Raw genomic sequence first — 7,521 nt, forward strand, 5'->3', positions numbered from 1 at the left:
CACTGTCTCCCTGTGCTAGAAACAGACTGGCCTAATATAGTCAGTGTGCAACACACACACACACACACACACACACACACACACACACACACAGCACGCACGCACGCACGCACACGCACACACACGAGCATGAGCAAGGGGGCCTGACTGCCATATTTCCATCTCCTGTCCTTGGTTGCTTGCATGTGTTTCTCTTCTGAGGTCTTTGTGTGTGTGTGCGTGTGTGCATGTGTGTGTGTGTGTGTGTGTGTGTGTGTGTGCATGTGTGTGTGTGTGTGTGTGTGCTGTGTGTGTGCATGTGTGTGCGCCATTTTAGTGAATGAAATGACGTCGCTGTTACGTCTGTTCTTGTCCATCACGGGCTGAGAGTTTCAGTCTTGGGGGAGACAGGTGCATGTATGACTCCATGCTGCTTATTTTGTGTGTGTGTGTGTGTGTGTGTTGTGTGTGTGTGTGTGTGTGTGTGTGTGTGTGTGTGTGTGTGTGTGTGTTGTGACATTAATGTCATTGCTCAGTTTATGATTTGACATTTACTCTGAGGATGTAAATTCTAAAAGAATCAGAAATGACAACATTGAAAGAACTTTTTTGTGCTTGCTGGATTCGGAAAATGTGGGGCAGTTTTAAAAACGTTTGTTGTTTGTTTGTTTGTCACAGTGAGAAGTAACGTGTGCTTAGTTTAACCCTGTGAATCCAGAGCAAATTAGATGGATTTCTTACAAAAACATGGGGAGAGGGAGACAAACTGCTTAACAAAAACACTGGCCAAAAGTTTAGCAAGAAATTAGTGAAAATTACGAGAACGCCTGAAAATAAGTTTTAAAAAACTAAAACAGAAAAGAGAGAAAGAAAAGGGGCGTGCTGCATGTCATCCCTTTTCTCTGCCCTTTATTCTCCTAAACTGTTCTTAAAATAATAAAGGCAAAAGCCCAAAACTTCAAAAAAGTAAACAAAAAAAAAGAAAATGGCCTCAAGAAAGTGATAACAATATAAATTTTCTTTTTTCTCCAACATAAATTTAAATACATAATGAAGACAATTCTTAATATACTCTCTGACATAATATATATACACAGTATATTACATCTAATAATCCCCCCAGCTAATCTTCTGACAAATGCCTTGATTATATTTTTGCAGTTTGCGAGGCATTCTTTGTGTAGTTGCTCATTATGTATGTTATGTTATGTATTGTTGCAGAGGTTTAAACGGCGGTAAACGGCGTCTGAATGCGCCACAAGTGAAGTGATATCGATGCAGGTGTTAAGGGGTTAAATGTATAAAACTGTCTGTGGAGATATCTGAGCACAGCTGTCCAGAAACGTCCCATCAACACCTTTGACCATGCGTGACACACACGCCTCAGATGTGCGGCCATTATTTGGTGTATGAATTGGATGCATGAAATATGGCTGACACTGAGGAGCCACGTGCTAATCACCTCTGACAGAAATACCCGTTTTTCTCTTGGATTTTATTCTCCCGTTCAGGAAGACAATTTATTCACTTCACGGGTGGAAAATCTGCCATTTCTGCATTTTACTGCTCTGTGAGATTACCATGGAAACCCACTGTAGCAACGTATCATCACTGCTTTTCTCTCTGTCTCCTCGCCTCTGTCACTGTCTCCCCCATCGTCTAAAAAACGCAATCGAAAGTCCAAAAGCTGAGACAATTTAAACAACTCATAAAGCTAAATGACACTGTTTCCCGTCTCTCTGAAGCCTGATTTATGAGTCCTCAACAGAAATTTAAGAGCAGCGCAATGTTTTCAATTTCTGCAAAAGGTTTCAGTTGTCGTCCTGCCACATTTTTTCTGCCGTTTCTGTTGCTTGGTTTAATCTGCAAAGACAATTTAAATAAGTACAAAGTTTAAAACATGAAATAAAACATAAGCATGATAATAAAAATTTAAAGAAAAATTTAAATTTAAAAAAATTTCTCATGAAGTAGCTTTAAAAGTTTTAGGGACTGTTTGACGCATTTTACATTCTTTTCATTCTTAGTTATTTTGATTAATTTTGGCTGCTGTGTTCATGCATACGGCATAAAGTTTGGCAAGATTATTTATTTTTGTTTAATCTTGGAACTTCCTTTTTGGGTTTTTTTTTCATCTAAAAACAGCATCATAACAAAAGATTTAAAATTCTGAAAATTTTTGAGAGAAAAAATCATCTAAATGAAAGTAAAACATCATATTAATGTATAGTATTTTTTAAAGCTTGATTTTTTTGTATGAGTGTGTGTAATATCAAAGCCAGCCCTAAGGGTTAAATTCATGTCTCTGCAAAACATTTCAGTTGTCGACCGCTCGCATTTTATACAGTTTTTTACAGAGTCTCTTTCTGTTGCTTTAATTTGAACATAATCTGCACAGAAAGCTGTTGAAATAACACAAATATCCAACTGCACATGTGGTTTTAACTTATTCACATATCGCTGCAGATTTCTCTCCTCCCACAGCTGGCAGGAGAGTAAAATCAATGAATTAATAAGTAGAAATACTGCACTAATGCCCAGGAGGAAACTGATTCCTGCAGTCGCTCTGGTGCCAAAGCATCGAGAATTATAGAGGCAGAAATAAGAGGTATCAAATAAAAAGTAAAGATATAGATAAAATACAAACACACAAATAAAATAAATGATGTGCATTAGTAAAAAACATAAAATACAAGTATGTGCATTATGCTTCAATTGCACACCAGTGTGCAAAATTCAAAAATGTAAAATATGTTTGATATGTTGAGTTTGTAAAGAATGTAAATGTATAGCATTATAAAACACACAAACGTGCCTTATGCTACATTACAATGTACAAACTAGTATGTAAAGGCTTACAAATATTTATAAAAAATGGGTTTGACCACTCAAAGTACTTTCACACTACAAGTCACACTCACACATTCACACACTGGTTGCCGAGGCGACCGTACAAGGTGCAGCCTGCTACTCGGTTTTTTAAACATTTACACACTGATTAAACAGCCATCAGGAGCAATTTGGGGTTCAGCAGTTTGTCCGAGGACACCGTGACACGTTGACTGGAGGAGCCGGAGATCGAACCACCAGCCTTACGCTTGGTGAACGACCCGCTCTACCTCTGAGCTAAAGTCACCCACACGCATCACGTTACAGCATGAAACACAATAGATACCACACAGTAGAAATAAGACCAACAAATATTATATACGGTATATTTCTGTGCAGGTATACCAAAGATTTATGTCATTTTTAAGCGTATTTTACGTAAATTAGGACACTTAAGAAGTTGAATAATCCTGGATCTGACGTGAAAAATATTTTTATTCAGTAAATGTTTGCTGTCAGTCAGTCTGCTGAGGACAGCTGGACAGGCCGGGGTCCCCTCTGATGTCATCGACAAAACAAAATTGTTACTGTTACTGTTAATTGTTACTGCCGCCGACCAGCAGAGTATCATACTGCCGCCGACCAGCAGAGTATCATACTGCCGCCGACCAGCAGAGTATCATACTGCCGCAAAAAGTGTGATCCATTATAAACTGACGCCGTCCACCAGCGAATCATACCACCGCAAAAAGTGGCTCTTGGCATCAGTGTCTGACACCAGATTCACTTAAGCACCGTTATTTGAATTTTGAGGTCGTTTTGTGATTCGATGTGTCTTCTCAAATTAAGTTTAAAGCAGCCTGGACAGTAACGTTTTTAATATTTTCTTTTCACAGTGTAATTCACAATTGTTTTTCTTTCCTTTTTCTGCATAATTATTTGAATATTTGCAATAACTCACATTATTTAGTGACTCATCAGCAGATTTTAGAGTCAGTACTTTTATCTAAAACACGCAGCCGCCGTGGCTCTTTTTTGCGTCTCTCTTTCCTGTCGTTTGAATTCTTTGACTTTATCTCCGCGCCTCCTCTTTATCTCTCTCTCTCTCCGTCACTCGCCGCTCTGGTCAGCCATTAAACTGCCTCTCAAGCCGACCCTGCAGAATTCCCAGGCTGCTCGGCTGCCCGAGTTCACACCTTTTTGTCCACAGGAATCTCAGGAATCCCCAGCTTCCTTTCCACCGCAATCTCCATTGTGTGTGTGTGTGTGTGTGTGTGTGTGTACACGGAGGAAAGGCCCCCGCCTGCCTCGTGCGTGTGTGTTGAAACACTTCTCCGCCCTTGTATCCACCCAGAGAAAGCGAGCAGGCGGTGCTCCGTTTGTGCCCACAATAGACTGAGTCACTTTCTAAAATGGCAAAGCTGTCGGTTACTGTCAAACTTTACTCAGGAAGACAAACTTAACCGGAGACTTTTAATGTCAAACTGCAGCTCACGATGTGAACACGGCAGCTCTTAAATCTCAACGGCAAACGCACAAACTGAACCGTCCTCGATCACACCTGAACCGATCACGAGTCCCATCCTGTCATACAGAGATCGTGTTTGATATATTTAACATTCAACAGTTTGAGAGCCAAAAACTCATTCGCTCAATTATTCAAAATACACAACAAATACGTAAAACGGAGAAACTCAACCTGCTTTTCTTGGGGGCCACTTTTGCAAAATGACAGGAGGCCAGGGGCCATTCGCAGCAGCAGGATTTTAGGATTTTTTAAATACTTCTGAGATTTTTGCACTTTTCTAAGATTTCAGGACATTTCTTAGAATTTAGGGCGTTTCTAGGATGTTTGGATGTCTCTGTGATTTTAGGACATTTCTAGGATTTAGGAGCGTTTCTAGAATTTCAGAAAGTTTCGAGGACTTCAGGACATTTCTGATATTTTAGGGTATTTCTTGGATTTGGGGATGTTTCCAGGATTTTGGTACATTTCTAGGATTGTAGAACACATCTAGTGTTTTAGGACGTTTCTAGTATTTTAGGACATTTGGAGGATTTAAGGATGTTTCTCGGATTTTAAGCATTTCTAGGATATTAGAACGTTTCCAGGATTTTAGGACATTTCTTGGATTTTGGGACATTTCTTGGATTTTGGGACATTTCTTGGATTTTGGGACGTTTCCAGGATTTTAGGACATTCCTCAGATGTTAGGCCATTAGACGCCTAAGCTAGGACCTCTGTCGGGGGTGTGGGGGATCCTCCACTGGCACTTTTTGACAAACTCTATTTTGTTGCTGTTTTATGCACTCTGGCACTTTTTGTATATTAAAAGTAGAAAAACAACTCACAGCGGGAATCACTTTTATTTCTATTGTGACTCGGGAAACGGTTCACTCTATCAGGAGCCAGATTCGGCTGGTTTGCTGTAAACTGAGTATCACTGAGGTTCACTGTCAATTAAATTTTTCCTATCATGATGATTTTTGTACTCTAAATTATTTTCTGGTTAAATGCTCTTAGATGAGTAATTTGTTGAGGTCGTTCCGCTGCACTATTTTCATTCTAACGTGAAATTAGCCCCTTGTTAAGAAAAATATTTTAAAAAATGATTTCCCGATGACTCATTGTCCTTGGCTTGCAGAGCAGCTGAATAACAAAAAAAAAAAATCTGGAATAATCTGTGATATTGCTGCATCTGGCAGGCAAAAAAAAACAGGTCGAGCTGAAATAGAATAAGATGTTCAGAGCAGCAAACGGGAGGAGAAAGCAGCCGCAGCAGAGGACGGTGCTCCTCTATAAACCTCCCGCAGGTTAACGCTGAGGTTCGTCTGCAGGTCTGGAGTCATTTACCCGCTCCGACCCTGAGTCATCGCACGGCTTGAGCCCGGCCTGCTGCCGGGGCTCAGCGGCACACACTGAGCACAATGAGAAACACGCAGAGAGCCATTCACCGGGTCGCCACACGACAGGCGCTGATTCACCCACACCCACTCGCTCCGCGTCCACACTGAAACCCAGCAGAGACGCACACGTACAGGTCGGCGGCTGTAAAGATGCGGCGGAGGTGATTTAAGCCAGAAGTTCTCAACTTGGCGTCAGAGGCCATGACATCATTTCTGAGGCGGGAAGAAAATTCTGATTCATTTTCTTGACTTTTAAAGAGAAAATTTCTTGTGAAATACAGGATAGTTTTATCTCTAATAAATTCCTCGCTTCTTAAACTTCTCACAACTCACAGACACACAAAATCAGTGTGTCACAAGCAGGGCCGCAGCACCAAAGTCTGGGGCCCAGAGATAAGCCTTTGTGCTGCCCCTCCCACCTTTTTTATTTTCTTGAAATAAGTCCATTTTCTTGTCCATTTTTCTTATATTTTTCCCTTTCTTGACATGAAAATTAAGTCGATGCACTCTTTTTGAGAAAATGTTTCTAAAGCATCGGCACACTGCATCAGGGGTTAGAGGGGACTTTGGAGAACTAAAAGAAAACATTGGTTTTATTTTTTTTTTTTTATAATATTTTTGCGGGCTGCCTTCACACTCTGAAACCTGGAGTGCCGTCACTTCTCTTGTGCTGCACAGACGCCTTTTACAAGCATAAAAACCTCTGAACTCAGCAAATAGGTTTGATTTCCTTTAAAAATAAACATGGGTTACAAGTCAGTAATTTTGGAATTTAAAAAACATTTTCTTAAAGGAAAAATATTTCTAATAATCATAATTAAAATAAAAAATAAAAAAATAAAAAATATAAAATAAAAAAAATTTTGCAGAATGATTATAATTTTTAAGCCGTTTTTTATTTTTATTCCTGTGTTATTTTTTGTTTGTGTTTGTTTTTCTTCACCATTTGTTGTTTGTTTCTTTATTTGTTTTAGGGTTTTGGTTCTTTTGTGCTCGTCCCATGTTTTTAAAAGAAATCAGGCCAGTTTGCCCGGGTTTCAAAGGGTTAAAATCTTAAATTGACTGGATTTGAGGACAAGTGAATGTAATTTTTTTTTTTTTGCTTATTTTGCTCGGGGGCCCCCTCCCACTGGGGCCCGATCAGTCCCACTATGACGCTCCGGGTCATAAGCTGCTTCCGGTCTGAAACGGTTGTGAACGTCTGACCTCGCAGATTGTTCTTCGGGGTGACAATGCAGACGAGAGACGTGCCTATATAGGTCAAATATTACTTAACCCCGCCTCGCTACATGACTCACTGAGGTTACTTAAATAGTTATGAATGGAGGCGGACAAAGGCGGCTCTCCCGCTCCACTAAAAATGTGAGTGTGTGCGTGTGCGTACCACAATGTGTGTAACGGGAGCGTAGCATGGGTGCAGCATGGCTTTTGATGAGTCACACGGCGTCCTGTGAGTAACAAACCAACTATTCCTGAAGTTTGAGACTCCCATTGAAAAACGCCAGCCCACCCTCGCCCCAAACACCACGAGGGAGGAGGAGGGGGAGGAGGGAAGAGGCGGGGCCGGGTGGAGCAGGAGCCGACTGTTGATAGGTGTGGTTGGCAGCGATGGCGTGGCAGAGAGAAGTGGGGTAAAATAGCAGGATGTAGGTGAGAACAGGGCGGTGAGGCGGGGAGCGGGGGGGCGGCGCGGGGTCAGGATGGGAGGTGAGGAGGAGCTCCTGGTTCGGGGTCAGCGGACAGTAACGAGGCTGACCGTGTCATCACTGTCGGTACACTCCGGTACTTTCTTTTTAGCAGCTGTGG

The sequence above is a fragment of the Plectropomus leopardus genome, chromosome 10, assembly GCF_008729295.1.
Source record: "Plectropomus leopardus isolate mb chromosome 10, YSFRI_Pleo_2.0, whole genome shotgun sequence".
Classification (NCBI taxonomy): Eukaryota; Metazoa; Chordata; class Actinopteri; order Perciformes; family Serranidae; genus Plectropomus; species Plectropomus leopardus.